This window comes from Jaculus jaculus, unplaced genomic scaffold (assembly GCF_020740685.1).
Source record: "Jaculus jaculus isolate mJacJac1 unplaced genomic scaffold, mJacJac1.mat.Y.cur mat_scaffold_39_1_1402899_arrow_ctg1, whole genome shotgun sequence".
NCBI lineage: Eukaryota > Metazoa > Chordata > Mammalia > Rodentia > Dipodidae > Jaculus > Jaculus jaculus.
In genome coordinates, this window is record NW_025423494.1 from 535,720 (window position 1) to 554,584 (window position 18,865).

The 18,865-nt window shown below is 42.1% G+C and overlaps 1 pseudogene; it reads left to right on the top strand.

Moving 5' to 3' along the window:
* Nucleotides 1-16,151: 16,151 nt before the first annotated feature.
* Nucleotides 16,152-18,534, top strand: LOC123457366 (annotated as a pseudogene).
* The last annotated feature ends 331 nt before the right edge of the window (nt 18,535-18,865 follow it).

Consider the following 18,865-nt stretch of genomic DNA (forward strand, 5'->3'; position numbering starts at 1 on the left):
TCCCATGGTCATAATGAGAAAAAGAGGACTCCAAGAGATGGAGCCCTTCATAAGATCACTAGGAGAGTGACATGGTTCAGAGAAGTTGGGAAGGGAGTTCTTAAAAGGCAAGGTGGAGTGCTCTCCTCCTCCTTCTCCTCCTTCTTCTTTTTCAGGTAGGGTCTTGCTCTCACATAGGCTAACCTGGAATTCACTATGTAGTCTCATGGTGGCCTTGATGTTTGTTTCTCTCTTTTCTTCTTCCATCCTTATTTCTTTCCTTTCTTTCTGCTGTGGATTAAATCCAGGGTCTTTGCCATGCCAGGCAAAGACCTGAGCTGCATCCCCAGCCCAATCACCTAGTATTATGTATCTACCTTATGCTTGCTATGTGTAATGCACCCTTGATTTGGAAAACGTGTCTAAAAGACTCAAAAATTATTTTATGGCAAAAGAGAATTCAAGGACATTATACACATTTGAAGTACACACTTATAATCCCATGGCTAGGCACATACAGATGCATCCATGGGTTTTGCTGGCCAGTCAGTCTAGCCTACTTAGTGAATTCAAAACCATAGACAGATTATTTCTCAAGGGCTGAAGAGATGTCTCAGTCGATAAAGCACTTGTGAGAATGATAATGAGAGTGTCCATAGGACCCCAGAGAGAAGTGAAGCTGAGAGAGAAGAAAACATCCTGCCAGAGCAATAATCAGGAAAGCATAGACAGTACCAGAGCTAAGAGGCCATAAACTGATAATCAGCCAGAAGATGGACCCGATAGAATTGCAAAGTCAGTTTTCTGATCACAAGGCAATGAGATGTATGGGGATGTCCTGAATTGGAAATGAGGAATATCAGTTTCACTCCTTGTTTGTTATCCACCATGACACCTGAAAAAAAAAATCCACCTCCTTTCTGGATGTCAGTTTCTCAAACTTAAAATCAAGAACATTGGACAGCCATGTTTATTTAAAAGTTTCTCCTTCTTTGTCAGTGAGTCGGGGCTGGAAAGCAGATCTGCAATAGAGCATTTGACATGCACAAGACTCTGTTTCATCCTGACACCACAGATAACATTGTTTTTTAGATATAATTCCTAAGAATAGCAAGATATAAAACATACTAGTACACCTGGAGCTTCAGAAGATTATGTTCCAGAATGTTCTACAGATGCCTGAAGCCATGGATAGTACCTAAAAGTATATACTCATTTTTCAACAGAATCTATATGTAGGATACAATTAATTAACACAGTGAAAGAGTAACAACAACTAATAAAAGTTACAAAATTACAGAAAGAAACTTTGATTAACAGTTAGTGGTTAGAAACTTGCAGCATGATGATAGCAGTGAATTCCATGTCAGAGCTTGAGTGAGATTCTGCCTCAGAGAGTGGCCACTCTGCACAAGGAAGTGGCTCATAAGGGGTCACAGGTGTGTAATTGCAGAAAGAGCAAAAGGAAGCTTAGTGAAATTATTGTCTATTGTATTTTTTTTCCATTTTATTTTATGTATCAATGGGTTTTGCTTTTATTGTTTTGATTTTTTATTTTAAATGTCAATATCTTTATTACCATATTTCCTTCAACTTTTCAATGTGGTTTTTTTTCTATCTTTTTTTTGGGGGGGGTGGTTGAGGTAGGGTCTCACTGTAGCTCAGTCTGACCTGGAATTCACTATGTACTCTCAGGGTGGCCTTGAACTCATGGCAATCCTCCTATCTCTGCCTCCTGAGTGCTGGGATTACAGGTGTGCACCACAACTGGCTTCAATCTAGTTTTCATTAACAACTTCTATGCTTACAGACAATAAACCATAATAATTCCCTCCCTTCTCCTACTTTCCCCTTCCCAACTCCACTCTCCATCATATCCCCTCCCTTTCTCCATTAGTCTCTCTTTTATTTTGATGTTATCTTTTTCTCCTATTATGAGGGTCTTGTGAAGGTATTCCTAGGCACTGTGAGGTCATGTATATTAAGGCCAATTTCTGTCTGGACAGTTGCTTTGTAAGGAGTGGTAGCCTTTTTTTGACTTTCAAATTCTTTCTGCCACCTCTTCCACAATGGACTCTAAGCCTTGGAGTGTGTGATAGAGATGTTTCAGTGTGGAACACTCCTCTGCCACTTCTGATTTCGATTAGGTTCTCAATACTAGGCATGTGTTCCTTCCCATAGAGTAGGCCTCTATCTCAATCAGAAAACAGTTGGTTTTCCCCAGAGCAGACATGCCACTATTGCACCTGTTTGGGCATTTGGCCTGTCTGGCCAAACTTGAGGTTTCCAGTGTCCACTGTTTTCACTGCTGATGACTTCTGTCCCGCATAGGGCTGCATGCAATGTACCTTTTTCTAGCTTTCATTTGGCTGGTCTACAGGGACAAGGTTTTCAGCTCAGCACCGGCTTGATTTGTCAGTGACCTTGCAACCAGGCATGTGAAGTCTTCAGCAATAGGGTCTTACCATCTCTTTCTCATGGGAAGCCAAGGGCCCTGGAAATATCTTGCAATGTTTTGGAGGGAACAGGAACCTCCCTGGCCAACAACTCACTGGGAGGAATCCCATCCATGGCACTGAAAATTTTCTAGTAGCAATCTATGATTTTGGGATATGCCACTATCCAAAAATGTAGGCTTTCATATGTCTTATTCAGAATATCTTGAATTTTGATTGATCCTCCCCCACCCTTCTCTTACTCAATCTCTTCCCCTGGCCTCACTTAGGCTATTCCATCCCCTGTAATCTGTTCTTCTATTTACATATATACAATATCATCCCCTAAAGTTTTCCCCTCTCCTCCCTCCCTTATAGCCCTTTTCTAGCTTATTGGCTTCTATTACTGATTTTTGGTTTTATGAATATTTTTTGAATTATTTTTATTAATTTACAAGCAGAGAGAGAAGAGACACACACCCACAGGGAGAGTGAAAGAGAGCGAGAGAACAGGGGATGTGGCATGAGAGGGCCTTCAGACCCAGATGCATGCACTACCTTGTGCATCTGAATTGAGTGGATACTGGGGAATAAAACCCAGATTTGTCAGCTTTGCAGACAAGCTCCTTAACCAATGACCCACCTCTTCAGCCCCTATTTTATAAATCTTTAGAAAATATTTGTAGGGTTTTGAGAGATGGCTCAGTGGTTAAAGACACTTGCTCACAAGGCCAGACAGCCTGAGTTTGCTTCCCCAGTACCCACATAAAGCCAGATCCACAAAGGGGCACATGAATCTGGAGTTCATTTGAAGTGGTAAGAGTATTGCAAGCAAGTATTTTTAACCATGGAGCAATCTCTCCAACCCTGTCTTTTGGATGTTCCGTTGTCCCAGATTTGACCAGGAGAACTCTGCACTCTTGGTTTTCTGACAAAATGCTTAGCAATATAGATTAGGTTTGCCCTGACCTGAACTCTTGGTCTTCTCTCCTCTGCCTCTTGAAGTCTGGAATTGCAATCATGTACAACAGTACCTAGTTTTCATCTGGTTCTTGATTTTTAAGTTTTTCAAAGCTTTTGTAGTTTTTGTATTTACGGGTAAAAAAGTAACTAATGAAACTTTCATAGTTTATTGTGCAGCATGAAAACTTTTGTAGCATATTAAGATTATTGGCTTAGTATTTTTTAATGTAACAACTCTAAGAACAAGTACTATTTCAGTACCATCTGATGGATGAAATAAAAAGAAATTTAATTATAAAAGGACTTGTTCCAAACCAACTAACTCTAAGCCCAACTGGTGGCACAGACCTTGTTCCTAATTACTGAGAAAGCTGAAACATAAGGACCACAAGCCCTAAGCAACTTGGCAAGACCCTGACTCCCACTCTTAAAGGTGTGAGGGACATTGTGGATATAGCTCAGTACTAAAGAGATTAGCTACTTACTATATGTAAGGCTGGAGGTTTAATCACAGAATGCGAGAAAAAATGAAAGAAAAAGAGACAGGGAGAAAGGAGGGAGGGAGGGAGAAAAGGGAAGGAACTAAACCAGGTGTGTTGGCATACAGCTTTAATCCCAGCACTCAAGAAGCTGAGGTAGGAGGATGGCAGTGAGTTTGGGGACACCATGAGACTACAGAGTGAATTTGAGGTCAGCCTGGGCTAGAATGAGATTAGTATATAATAAATGTATTGGCTGGGTAGATTGCTTAGTGGTTAGGCACTTGCCTGTAAAGCCTAAGGACCCAGGTGTTATTCCCCAGAACCCATGTAAGGCAGATGCACAAGGTGGCACTGGAGTTTGTTTGCAGTGGCTGGCTTACCATTCTCCCTCTCCCTCCCTCTCTCTCTCTCTCATAAGCAAATAAACAAAAAGAAAAAAAAGAAAAAACCCTAACTATAAAAGAACATTTTGGAAACTAAAAACAAGTAATGACTCAACTATTAGGTAACATAACACCCTCAATCATTAAAAAGGAGCTCACAAAGAAGATACAATGGTTATAAATAAAGTACTGTGAAATCATGAGAGAAATGGCCCTTGCCTACCAGCTTTCTTAACACAAGCAAAGTTCAACTAGTTTGATGCCAGTTTGTGTTTAGTAAAGAAAGAAAATTTCAATGCCAAAATACACTAATATGTATTAAGAATTGTATATTTTTTAAATCTAGAAAACATGAAATTGGTATTCCATTTAAATTCAATCTGAAATCAGTCAGAATTTATGAAGATAATGGGATTGAATTCCTTGTAATCTTGTAATACAAGCATGATTTGCACATGTGGAGAAGGAAGGATTAGAAACACAGGACTGTCTGTAGAGAAGCCAAGAAGTACCCCGAAGTAGAGTTCTTCATGGGGAACAGTAAGAAAAAGTGTTGACTGAGAAGGAGTTTTAGTCTTCATGCACAATTATTATAAGTCTGCTATCTCATTGTAAAAGACGGAAGAATTCACTGCCTGAGCGGGGTGGCTGCTCAGTGGTGGAGTGCTTGACTAGCATACCAGAGGCCCGTGACGTGACATGTCCCCATCCTCCCACCCCAAAGCCAAAACCTTAAAAATAAACTCAAGGCGTAAACAAACAAAAGGTTCTGTTTCTAACATGAGAGATGAAAACAGGTAATTTCAAGAAGAGAAATGTAGAATATAGACAAGCATTCAGGAAAGTAGGGGGAACAGTCTGAAACACAACCATCAACTTAGAGGAATTAAAGATGAGCTGGATGTGGTGGCACACACCTTTAATCCCAGCCCTTTGGAGGCTGAGGTACAAGGATAGCTGAGAGTTCTAGGCAGTCTAATACTACAAAGACAGCCTGGGTTAGAATGATACCCTACCACAAAACACCAAAAAAAAAAAAAAAAAAAAAAAGATAAAAAAATAAGAATAGGAAAAAAAAGAATCCAAGACAACTCATTGTATTTACAACAAAACAATCATGACTCTATCCTTAGATACTACCAAATTAAACATAATGGGGAAATCTGTGCTACACCAATTTATCTATTATAATGTACATATTCAGTGTCAATTTTTATTTCTCTCTGCATTATTAGTATATGTCACAGACCTGGGAAAAATTTGCAATTGGCATTGAGGCAGATGACTAAAGGTTGGTTACTTTTGGGAAATAAGAGTTTAAAAACAAAACTGAACAACGAGCTTTATTATTGTGTAGGTCTATAGATGACCATAAAACCCTTGACATATTAAATGAACTCTCCTGAAAACTAACACAGAGACAATTCACCAAATTTTATAGATGAATGCATTTAGGTATATAAAGAAGCCATTATTGCTGCATACTTAAAAATTTTTTTGTGTTTATTTTTATTTATTTATTTGAGAGCGACAGACAGAGAAAGAGGCAGAGAGAGAGAGAGAATGAGAGAGAGAAAGAGAGAATGTCTGCGCCAACGCTTCAGAATCTATATAAGCAGAACTCCAAATGTGTGTGCCCCCTTGTGCATCTGCCTTACATGGGTTCTGGGGAATAACACCTGCGTCCTTAGGCTTCACAGGCAAGCGCTTAACCGCTAAGCAATCTACCCAGCCAATACATTTATCACAAATTAGAGTCAGTATATTAAACTCAGGACACTCCCACTTTTGTTAATCACACTTAGTAACGCTCTATATCCACTTGTCACATCCTAAAAGCATTTAGTATTCTGAGTTATGGCCAGAGGCTGGCAAAGCCAAGACTTCATCTACTGTCCTTCTTGTTTTTTTTTTTTTTTTTTTTCTAGCATTTAGTACCTAACAATGTTGGTTTTTACCTTCTCCTCCCATCCACAGGACAATGAAGGCAATGTCAAAAGATGCTGACAATCTTGGTTGATGCTGGAGCTGGGTGTTGGCCTTAGCAGGGCCTGTCACATCGGGTCCTCACAGCACTTTCCAGGGTGCCCCCTTGGGCTGTCAGCTGGTCTGGCCCTCCTACCCGCTGCTGAGTGGCTTCACTCACGTGGACAGCCAAGGCTACCTGTTTTCTCCCCATCCTGCTGGATAGAGGCTCAGGAAAATGAACCGTGCTGCTACCCCCACACATTTCCCTGCTATCTTTGGTTGAGCATTGTGATGTCACAGTCACAGGCCATTCCACCTGCCAGTGGCATGGGGGAGGCTGGAGCCATCCACTCTGTAAGGGGGGTGCTTGCATAAGGAGCAGGAAGCAGTACTTTGGAGCAGAAACATTGTAGTTCATGGAGTTTGTGTGCCCCCCGCCACCACCCACCAGAAAGCAGGTGCAGGGGTTCCTGATACCTGGGGTGCAGCTGTATTGGAGCAGGGACTTTGTAGCTCACAGAGCTTGTGCACCCCCTTACTCAGAGAGCAGATGTGGAGACTCCTGGAGTCTGAGGAGGCCTCCTGGGACAGGGTGACTCCGGGCCAGAAGATCTCACAAGCCCACTGTGTGTGACTGACAACCCACAGGGATTGGCTGCACTCAGGCCTGGGTTCTGAGGCCCTCACCTACTTTCCTTGCCTGCACTTCTGTTGCAGTCAGGTTTGCATTGCTGGCAGAAATCACCCATCAAAGAGCAGCTTTAGGGTAAAAAAAAAAAAAAAAAAAAAAAAAAAAAGGTTTATTTTGGCTTACAGACTTGAGGGGAATCTCCACAATGGCAGGGGAAAGCAATGGCATTGAGAGACCAAAAAGAAATAACACGTAAATAACCAAACAATGACACTGCCATTGTAGGACAAATCATTGTGAACAAAGGAGGATCCCGGGCTCGGCTCAGATAAGGAACTAACTGATTAAAGTGCCGACCTTTGCTTCTGTAACTCATGCTCACTTGTTCAACAGGACATTCCAGAAATACTTAGCTGTGGGGGTGTGGTGGTTTGATTCAGGTGTCCCCCATAAACTTAGGTGTTCTGAATACTAGGGTCCCAGCTGATGGAGATTTGGGAATTAACGCCTCCTGGAGGGAGTGTATCATTGGGGGCCGACTTATGGGTATTAAAGCCAGTTTCCCCTTGCCAGTGTTTGGCACACACTCCTGTTGCTGTGGTCCATCTTATGTTGGCCAGGGGGTGATGTCCACCCTCTGCTCATGCCATCGTTTTCCCCTGCCATCGTGGAGCTTCCCCTCGAGCCTATAAGCCAAAATAAATCTCTTTTTTCCCAGAAGCTGCTCTTGGTTGGGTGATTTCTAACAGCAATGCGACCCAGACTGCAACAGTAAAGTGGTACCGGGAGTGGGGTTGCTGCTAGACACCTGACTGTGTGGCTCTGGCCTTTTGGAGCTGATTTTCAAGAGGAATGTGGGAGGATTTGAAACCTTGGCCTAAGAGATGCTTTGCAGTGCTGTAAGTACAGCTTGATGGTCTATCCTGGTCAGAGCTGAAAGACCTGAAGGCAGTAAGAACTATGGACTGTGAGGTTTGGCTTATGAGGGCGAGAAAGAGCTTTGCTTGGACTGGGCTAGCAGTTTGTGTGAGAAGCTTGCTCTTATGCCCATGTCCTGAGAAGTTGTGCAGGGTTGCTTTGTGTAGAAATGAACTGGTGTGAGCAGTGGGAGATGGCACAGAAAGAAAAATCTTTGGGTGAACTGCTGCCTGTTCAGCTGCAACTGAGAGATTACAACCTTTGAGACTGGGCTAGCTGACCTGCGCTGGGGCAATAAGAAAAATGTAGAATCTTTTGAATGGGCCTGAGTGCTCAAGGAGTGTCCTGTTCTTCAAAGTCTGCTTTATTCCCCCCTGGATTAACAAATTGGCACCCTACTTGCTATCGTGGAGTATAAGAAATGCTGGAAAGAGGGTCATTGAGTTTGCAACACGGTCTTGTGTTTTGGAAATGGCCATGGGCAGTATGAAGCGGGTTTGCTGGTTGCCTGCATAGAGACCCCATGGGGCCATGAGGATGAACCGTGGCTTGCAGTGGAGACCCAGTGGAGATGCCGGGACCATGAGATGGCTGCCGAGGAGCTGCCGGCCCTGATGAAGTTTCCCAGGACTGTGAGTAGCCTAGCTGGAGGGGCGGAATTGGAATGCCAGAGACTTGTTGCTGGTTAGAATTATCAGACTTGAAGACTTGTCACTGGCTAGAGTTGCTGGACTTGAAGCTACAGAGTTTGATGTTTGCCCTGGTTGTTTTAAATCTTGCATTGGTTGAATGTTTCTTTGCTATGCCCAATGTCATCTTTTGCAGTGTGAATATTTATTCTGTGCCATTATGGGTTTTTTGAGGTTATATTTTGGTATTATGGCTCAGTTAAGAGATCTTAAACTATGGGGATGTATGAACATCATTGAGATTGATAAAAACTATGGGGACTTTTAAAGTCAGACTGAATGCATTGTATTTTACATCATGTATGGTTATCAGTGTATGGGGGCCAGGGGCGGAATGTGGTGGTTTGATTCAGGTGTCCCCCATAAACTTAGGTGTTCTGAATAGTAGGGTCCCAGCTGATGGAGATTTGGGAATTAACGCCTCCTGGAGGGAGTGTATCATTGGGGGCCGGCTTATGGGTATTAAAGCCAGTTTCCCCTTGCCAGTGTTTGGCACACCCTCCTGTTGCTGTGGTCCATCTTATGTTGGCCAGGGGGTGATGTCCACCCTCTGCTCATGCCATCGTTTTCCCCTGCCATCGTGGAGCTTCCCCTCGAGCCTGTAAGCCAAAATAAATCTCTTTTTTCCCAGAAGCTGCTCTTGGTTGGGTGTTTTCTAACAGCAATGCGACCCAGACTGCAACAGGGGGCCTCCGGCCCCTTGCAAAAGATAGGATCTACAAGCAGTCTGCTGACCAGAGATGAGCAACTAGAAATGTTCCTGCACGTGCCTTCTTGGAACCAATCATTTTAAAAGATGCAATGTGATGTAACCCCTTTTTCCCTTTCCACTCTTTTCCTTTATAAACCCCTACTTTTAGAAGGTTGGGGCTCTCTCCCACTCCCGCTGCCTCGGTCTGTGTGGATTGAGTCTCTGCTTAAGCTTGACATTAAAAGAAACCTGTTGCTTTTACATTCGAGTGTCTCGGCTTCTGTGGCGGTCCTCTAGGTGACTCCTGGGTGACCGGGGGTCTTGGCTCCTGGTCAGGGGTCTTGGCACAACAGCATGATTACAGAGTGGATATCACTTCCTTGCCAACAACAGGAACAGAAGAGTGTCCCAAATCTCCATCAGCTGGGAACCTAGCATTTAGAACACCTAAGTCTATGGGGGACATATGAATCAAACCACCATATCTTCCTTTTTTCCTTCCTTCCTTCCTTCCATTCTCCCTTTCCTTCTCTTTTTTCTCCCTTTCTTCTTTCCTTCCTTCCATTGTTGTCCCTTTTTGTTTCATCCCTTCTTTCCCTTCCTCACTTCCTCCTTCCTTTCTTCCTCATTTCCATTCTTCTCCTTTCTTTCCCACTCTTTTCCCTCTTTTTTTCTATTCTTTTCCTCCCTTCCCCCTCTTTTTCCTCCTTTCTTTCCCTTCTTTTCATATTTTCTTCCTTCTTTCCATCCATATTTCTATTCTCCTCCCTTCCCCCTCTTTTTCCTCCTTTCTTTCCCTTCTTTTCATATTTTCTTCCTTCTTTCCATCCATATTTCTATTCTCCTCCCTTCCCACCTCTTTTTCCTTCATTCCGTTCTTCATCTTTTCCCCCCTTCTCTCCATTATTCTCCTTCCTTTCCCCTCTTTTTACTTCTTTCCTTTATTTTCCTCCCTTTTCCCCTATTTATCTCCCGTTCTTCCTTCCCTCTTTGTTGGAGACCACTGTCATCTCTCAATGTTACTGACAGCATAAATGTATAAAAGTAAATGTGTATGCCAGTGCAGTTTGAGGAATGAAGCTGCTCCTACTTCAAATTACATAAAAATAAATAAGTGAAATCCTAACCACAGGCTTCCATGCTCTGTTTATGATAGCCAGATATCTTTCTAGAAAATACACCTGCTGTCTTTTAACCACATGCCATAAAATATCAAGTTTTCTCAAGACAATTAGTATTATGTCAAAGTCATTATTTGTGATGCATACATAAGCTATTTGTGATACATGCATAAACCTAAGATTAAAAACATGGTAGGCCAAGATTCAGTGCCTCTCATCCCAGTTATGACAGAGAGTCCATCAGTTCCCCCTCTTCTGCATGTCTAGTGGATATTGTGAGTTTCTTTATCTATGCATTGCAGTCCCACTTCTAGTACATTGGCCACAGCACCACTTTCCTTTCCTTCCTTTATTTCTACCTCCCATCTCTTTTTTGCCCTTGTGTTTTGAGATAGAATCTCTATATAGTCTAGACTTGCCTTGAACTCTTGGCCCTCCTACTTCAGCTTACCACTGGGGTAACATGGGTGTATAACATTCAGTTTTTAGGGGGAAGGTGTGTGTGTATGGTTTGTGTGCATGGGGATGCATGTTTATGTGTAGTTTTGCACCTTTTTGTGCACACATGTGTTTGTAGGCCAGAGGACAATGCCAGGTGTCTTCTTCAATTGCTCACCACTTTATTTATTTAGTTATTTTTTGAGGCAGGCTCTCTCACAGAGACCTGAAACTCCCCAATTCAACTAGACTAGCTAGCCAGCAAGCAAGCCCCAGGAATCTTCCTGTCTCCACCTTATCAGTGCTAGGATTGTAGATACAAGCCAGCACTCCTAGCATTCTCCCCAGCCCACCCAGAAGCCTTACTTCTGCACAGAGAGGGACATAAATGTCCTAACATATTGGTTGGAGGCTGGCAATAAGGTGAGATGGAGCGAGACCATGAATCCTCAGTTTCACTGTCAGGAGGATTCATTCGAGGATGACACAGCCACCTTCAGGATAATGAAGGGCCAGGCTAACTCTGCTTCCCCAGAGTGGCCCAGGGGACAGGCTTTTCAGTGTTCATCTCTGCTAGGAACTCAGACAAAGGATTTCTTTTCATGACAATTATCCTGAATAGCCAACAAGATTCTGTTGCATGATTTGGTGGTTTGCTGGTAGTTACTGAGTTTTTCAGAAAAGAAAGCCACATCTCTGATAAATATTCTATAGGTCTGACTGACTGATTAGAATGTCAGTGATTGTGGGGAGTTGGAATGTTGCATGTCCAGTACCAAATGATATTGGGTTATCTTAGTTTCCAAAATAGCCACTTATCGCCAGCCTCTGTGTGTGACCTAACATCCTATGCTACTATGTAAATCCATTTGGAATGGACCATCAGATTCCTAGCTTCCACCAACCAAAGGCTAAGAATGTCATCTTAAATGTCTCTCAAATACAGAAATGAAATAAAATATTTAAAAGAATAAAAAAGAGCAACTCACATTCATGACTGCAGCTTGTATGGTAGCCATCTTGAGTTGCTGTTCAAGTCAGAAGTAGTGACCTGTAATTGTGGTTCTTTTTCATTGTTTCTTACTTGTGTGTATAAGACATGAGACAGGGAGAAATGAAAGAAAGGAAGAGATAGGGGTGAAAAAGCAACAATTATGACATGCCTTCTCTTTAAAAAATCTTATTTATTTATTTGTTCATTTGAGAGATGGTGAGAGAGAGGAAGAGCCAGATAGAGAGTGAGAATAAGTGTGTCAGGGCCTCCAGGTACTACAAACAAACTCCAACTGCATGCACTACTATGTGCATCTGGCTTTACATGAGTACTAGGGAATCGAACCTGGGTCCTTACGATTCATAGGCAAGCACCTTAACTACTGAACCATTTCTCCAGCTCATGATATCCCTTCTTATAAAGGTATTTTTTTGTCATAACAATGATCTATACTAGTCATAATTTCAGTTTTGAGTGTGGGAGTTTAGTAGGTACACAGCATGGAATAGTCACAGAAGAAACACCAAGAATCAGACCAGGAATAAAACATCAAGATGGGCACTGAATGGCACCCATAAGAAATGTCTGGAGTGGGCTGAAAAGATGGCTCAATGATTAAGGCACTTGACTTCAATGCCTAATGGCTCAGGTTTGATTCCCCAGTACCTACATAAAGCTCAATATACAAAGTGGTGCATGCATCTGGAGTTCATTTACACTGGCTGCAGGCCCTGGCATACCCACTTGCTCTTTCTCTCTCTCTTTCTGGATGCAAATAAATAAATAAAGTAAAATAAGGGCTGGAGAGATTGCTGAGTGGTTAAAGTGCTTGCCTATGAAGCCAAAGGACCCAGGTCTGATATTCTGGTAAACATGTAAGCCAGATTGACAAGGTGGCACATGCATCTGGAGTCTATTTGCAGTGGCTAGAGGCACTGACACACTCATTCTCAATCTCTCTCTCTCTCTCTCTCTCTCTCTCTCTCTCTCTCTCTGCTTGCAAATAAGTAAACAAAATTTAAAATATTATTTACAAGCAGAGACAGAGAAAGAGAATGGGTTTGTCAGTACCTCCAGGTACTACAAACAAACTGCAGATGCATGAGCCACTTTGTGCATTTGAATTCGGTTGGGCACTGGGAATTGAATTGGGCTTGTTAGGTTTTACAGGCAAGTGTCTTAACCACTGACCCATCTCTGTAGCCCTCTCACACATTTTTGAAACCCTTCCTCTTATCTTTCCTCAAATTCCAACATAGACTTCCATGGCCTTTGCCTAAAAACATGATGAATTTACATTTCCCAATCAGAAGTAGTATTCAGGGAACTTTAGATAAAATCATTAAGTAATACATATAATTTATCACACAGGTATTAATTTAATTCATAAGTAAGGACTATGAAGTCATCTTTTATGAGTAATTAAGTATCCCATTGCCACTGTGTATTTTGAAAGTATTTCCATGTCCTGGAAAAAAAACACTGAACTAAAAACAATTGTCTGACCATATATATATATTTGACTCAAGTTATATTTTGTCATAAAAGCTTTTGTTCAGTGTTTTTGATTGAAATATGAAACCAGGGGTTCATTCTAAATCAGTAGCAATATTGTCCTTCATTTGCAATGTGTTTCAACTTGAAATTTTGATAGAAGTCTGGAGAGATTGCTCAGTGGTTAAGGCACTTACCTGCAAAGTCTACCAACCCAGGTTCAATTCCCCAGCACTGTTGTAAAGCAGCTGCACAAAGTGACACATGCATTGGGAGTTTGCTTGCAGTAGCTACAGGTGCTGGTGTGCCCATGTTCCCTCTCTCTGTCTATTTCTCTTTCTCCTTACAAATAATAAATAAAAATGGTTTTTAAAAAACAGCTAGGTATGGTGGCACACACCTTTAATTGCAGAGGTAGGAGAATTGGCCGTGAGCTGGAGGGCAGCCGGAGACTACATAGTGAATTCCAGGTCAGCATGGGCTAGTGAGGAAAAAACAAAATAAATAAACTAATGAATTAATTAATTTAATTAAAATAAATTTTGATAGAAAGTAACCCCTGGAGAGGAGTTAAAAATCTCACAACTCTCATGCTGGAGGGATGACTTACAAGTTGAGATGCTTAGGATCCAGGTTTGATTCCCGAGGACCCACATACGCCAGATATACAAGTTGTCTCATGCATCTGGCGTTTGTGGCTGGAGGCCCTGGCATGCCCATTCCTCTCTTCCTCTTCTTCTCCCAAATAAAAATAATAATAAAAAATAAATCTCACCACTCTCTTTCACAAGTGAGAACAGGCTGCTTCAAAATCTATCATTTCTATTAGTTTCCTGCATTTGCTTTCTCCATCAACATCAGGCTGTAGGGCTTGAATCTGTCTCCAAAACACACTTGATGGAAACTTAAACTATGTGACCACACCTGAATGTCATTCAGAAATGAGGGGATGTGAGGAGGTGATTGGGTTTAGATGTGGTGATGGTGGTAAAGTCCCCATGATGGCTCTCACTAGTAGCTTTACAAAAAAAGGAAGAGAAGCTCGAACTATCAGGTTTGCTCTGTCTTACCACACAACACCCCTTTCATGTATGCAACACAGCAAGAAAGCTTGTAACCAGAGTTGAGCAAATCAGTGTTCTGGGCCCCAGGATTTCTCAGTCTTCAGAATCAAGAGTAAAAAACAAACTTCTACCATTTATTGATTAATTGGCCTCATTTATTTTGCTACAACAGACATAGGAATAAATCCCCCCCCCAAATGTACAGATAGATTCTAACTTGAGGTTCCCACTTCTTTCTGCCTCTTCTTCAAAATATAACCTGCCATATTAAAAAAAATTATCAATCTGGGGCTGGAGAGATGGCTCAGCGGTTAATGTACTTGCCTGCAAAGCCTACAGACCCAGGTTTGATTCCCCAGGACCCACATAAAGTCAGATGCACAAAGTGGTACATGTGTCTGGAGGTTGTTTGCAGTGGCTAGAGGCCCTAGTACACCCATTCTCTCTCTCTCTCTCTCTCTCTCTCTCTCTCTCTCTCTCTCTCAAATAAATAAATTATATCTATATCTATATCTCTCTACATAACTGGATGTTATGTTATTGACCAATTATCAAAACTCAAATCTCAAAACTCAAATTCCCATATCTCATTGAACAATGTCCAAAGCTTTTACCTAGACTTCCAGGACCAGGTTTATGGAAACCTCCCGGCTGAGCCCCAGCCTCCTGATGCTGCATATTTTCATTTTCTACACAAGTATCATGTCCTCTTGCTTCTGAAATGTCCCCTGTGATGTACCTGTTGCCCATAATTCTATCCTCCTGTCTCACACTGAGTCCCACCCACATACTGTAAAAGTTCAACCTCATTTCCTTGAACTCCCAGTGTTTTCTATATATTCCCTCCAAATGCATCTTTATTTATTTATTCATTTATTAGAGAGAGAAGCCAATATAGAGAGAGAATGGGTGTGCCAGGGCCTCCAGCCACTGCAACCAAACTCCAGACACAGGTACTACTTTGTGCATCTAGCTTTATGTGGGTACTGGGTAATCAAACCTGAGTCATAAGGCTTCTCAGGTAAGTGCCTTACCTGCTGAGTCATCTCTCCACTCCTCCAAATACATCCTAGTCACTGGGAATCCTATGATTTTATGTTACCCAGCTCTCTTCTGAACCCCAACCCCACTGCTGCCACACACACCCTAGTCTGTTTTCTAAGATTAGAAAATACATGGACCCCTAGGAAGAGTTGTCATCCTTCAGTCCTGACCACATACATAAACATATTGTTGTCTGAATACCAAATTCAACCTATTGACCATCTGCATAAGGGTAACAGTCAGCTTTTGGAAATACAATGTAAGCTACCTGTTCAGAAGAAAAAAAAAATCTGTCAATCGAGCAAATATTGGAGAATGGATACTTTACATGACAAGCTTTCTATAATAACAGAAGGGCTAGCTGAGTTTGATGATACACACCTTTAATCATAGCACTTGGGAGGCAGAGATAGGAGGATTGCCATGAGTTTGAGGCTATCATGAGACTACACAGTGAACTCCAGGTCAGCCTGTTCTAGAGTAAGACCCTACCTTTAAAAATTCCCCCCAGGTCGGTGGAGGCGCCGGGAGACCCTAGCGGCTCCGGCGAGCGCGGCCCCCGCCTGCTGCCCCGCCGGGGATGTAGTGGGCCCAACGTGAGGCAGGACCGAGCAGCGGCCCGGTTCCCGCTCAGCGAGCGGACGGCCACTCCCCCGCGGGGAGGGATCCCACCAGCCTTCCCTGGGGTCGGGAGCCGCCCGCCCGCCCGCACGCCCGGGCTCACCTGTCGCTCACGCCCGCGGCCCGGCTCGTCTCCCGGGCAGCGGCGCCGCGGACCTCGCTTCGGACCATGACCGGATGTAATTGGTGATCCCAGCTTCCCTCTATAAATTCTTGTCAACTCTGAGATTTGGACAAAAAATGCCTGGTGTCATACCTAATGAAAATAATGGGCTTTCGAGAGGTAGTCCATCCAAGAAAAACAGACTTTCTTTGAAGTTTTTTCAGAAAAAGGATACTAAGAAAGCTTTAGATTTCACAGATTCTCAAGAGAAGGAAGAAAAAGCTTCTGAATACAGAGGCTCTGAAATCCATCCAGTAGCCCCTGCAGCCCAGTCCTCACCTGTAAACTGTGAGAAGAGAGAAAACTTGCTACCGTTTGTAGGACTGAATAATCTTGGCAATACTTGCTATCTCAATAGTATTCTGCAGGTACTATATTTTTGTCCTGGTTTTAAATCTGGAGTGAAGCACTTATTTAATATTATTTCAAGGAAGAAAGAAGCTCTCAAGGATGAGGCTAATCAGAAAGATAAGGGAACCTGCAAAGAAGATCCTTTGGCAAGTTATGAACTTATATGCAGTTTGCAGTCCTTAATAATTTCAGTTGAACAGCTTCAGGCTAGTTTCCTCTTAAATCCAGAGAAATATACTGATGAACTTGCTACTCAGCCTAGACGACTGCTTAACACACTCAGGGAACTGAACCCTATGTATGAAGGATATCTACAGCATGATGCACAGGAAGTATTACAGTGTATTTTGGGAAACATTCAAGAAACATGCCAACTCCTAAAAAAAGAAGTAACTATGGCAGAATTACCTACTAAGGTAGAAGAAAAATTTGATGAGAAAGAGGAAATGAGTGGTGTTGACAGCTTGGAGGCAGACAATATGAGAAATACTGAGGACTACAAAGAAAAACTCCCCAAAGGGCATGGGAAAAGAAAAAGTGACGCTGAATTTGGTAGCATGAAGAAGAAAAGTAAATTGTCCAAGGAATATCAACCATTGGAAGAGAACCAGAGAGACTAGATCGAAAAGAAAAGCTGCTGGTGATTCATTAGAGATTCCTCCCAAGATAATCCCCAAGTGTGTTTCTGAAAACGAGAGTGCAAAATCCTCACAAAAGAAATCAAGAGTTAAAATAAATTGGTTAAAGTCCACAACAAAGCAACCCAGCATTCTTTCTAAATTCTGTAGTCTAGGAAAAAGAACCACAAACCCAGGATCCAAAGGACCATCTAAAGAAAATGAGTGTGACCTTGAAGAGGACTCAGGGAAATGTGAAAGTGACAGCTCACCTGATGGTTGTGGACTTGGGTCTCCTGCGAATGGCACAATGGAAAATGGCGATGAAGTTAAGCCTATAAACAGAGGTGCAGAGCAGATTGGTTTTGAGCTAGTGGAGAAATTGTTTCAAGGTCAGCTGGTATTAAGGACTCGCTGTTTGGAATGTGAGAGTCTAACAGAAAGAAGAGAAGACTTTCAGGATATTAGTGTGCCAGTGCAAGAAGATGAGCCTTCCAAAGTGGAAGAGAGCTCTGAAATTTCTCCAGAGCCCAAAACAGAAATGAAGACCTTGAGATGGGCGATTTCACAGTTTGCTTCAGTGGAGAGAATGGTAGGAGAAGATAAATATTTCTGTGAGAATTGCCATCATTATACTGAAGCGGAGCGAAGTCTGTTGTTTGATAAAATGCCTGAGGTGGGGACTATTCACTTAAAGTGCTTTGCTGCTAGCGGCTTGGAGTTTGATTGCTATGGTGGTGGACTTTCCAAGATCAACACTCCGTTGTTGACACCCCTTAGATTGTCACTAGAAGAATGGAGCACAAAGCCAACAAATGACATCTATGGACTGTTTGCTGTTGTGATGCATAGTGGCATTACAATTAGTAGTGGACATTACACTGCTTCTGTTAAAGTCACTGACCTCAGTAGTCTAGAACTAGACAAGGGCAATTTTGTGGTTGATCAGATGTGTGAAATAAGTAAGTCAGAACCACTGAATGAGGAAGAAGCAAAGGGTGTGGCTGAAAATTATGATGAAGTATCGATTAGAGTTTGTGGAAATGTCCAGCCTAGTAAAGTTTTGAACAAGATAAACGTAGAAGCTATTGGACTTCTTGGAGGACAGAAGAGCAAAGCAGATTATGAGCTGTACAACAAAACAGCTAATCCTGATAAGGCGGCCAGCACAGCATTTGCTGAGAATAGAAATTCTGAAATGAATGATACAAATGGGACCCATGAATCTGGAAACAAGGAATCCAGTGACCCAGCAGGCATTCACATGAGTGGATTTGAGAACAAGATCTCATACATAGTACAGAGTTTAAAGGACTATGAGGGAAAGTGGTTGCTTTTTGATGATTCGGAAGTGAAAGTGACTGAAGAGAAGGACTTCCTGAATTCTCTTCCCTTCCTACATCTCCTACATCTACTCCTTACTTGCTATTTTGTAAGAAATTATAGAGTGAGTATATTTTCACTGCGTATATATTAAACAGACTTGGACGAACATTGGTAAAGTTGGTGACATTAAAGAGTCTAGTTTTATCTTCTGAAGCTATTGGATATTATTGGTCTCTAGGTTTTTATATAAATGTGAATTACTGAAAACCATGTTAAATTTTAGAAATCATTTTCCATAGTAGAGACTAGTGATGGATTAGCTTCTGTGAACAAACTTGTATAGGTTCTTAATAGTCCAAAATGGAAGCAGTTAAACACATTTGGATTTACACCTATATCTTGTGTTTGCTTTTTAAAAAAATAAAGTGCTTGTATTTGTAGTCTCCATATTTTGGAGTAATTATTTACTTGATATTTATAGGTCTGTGGCTTT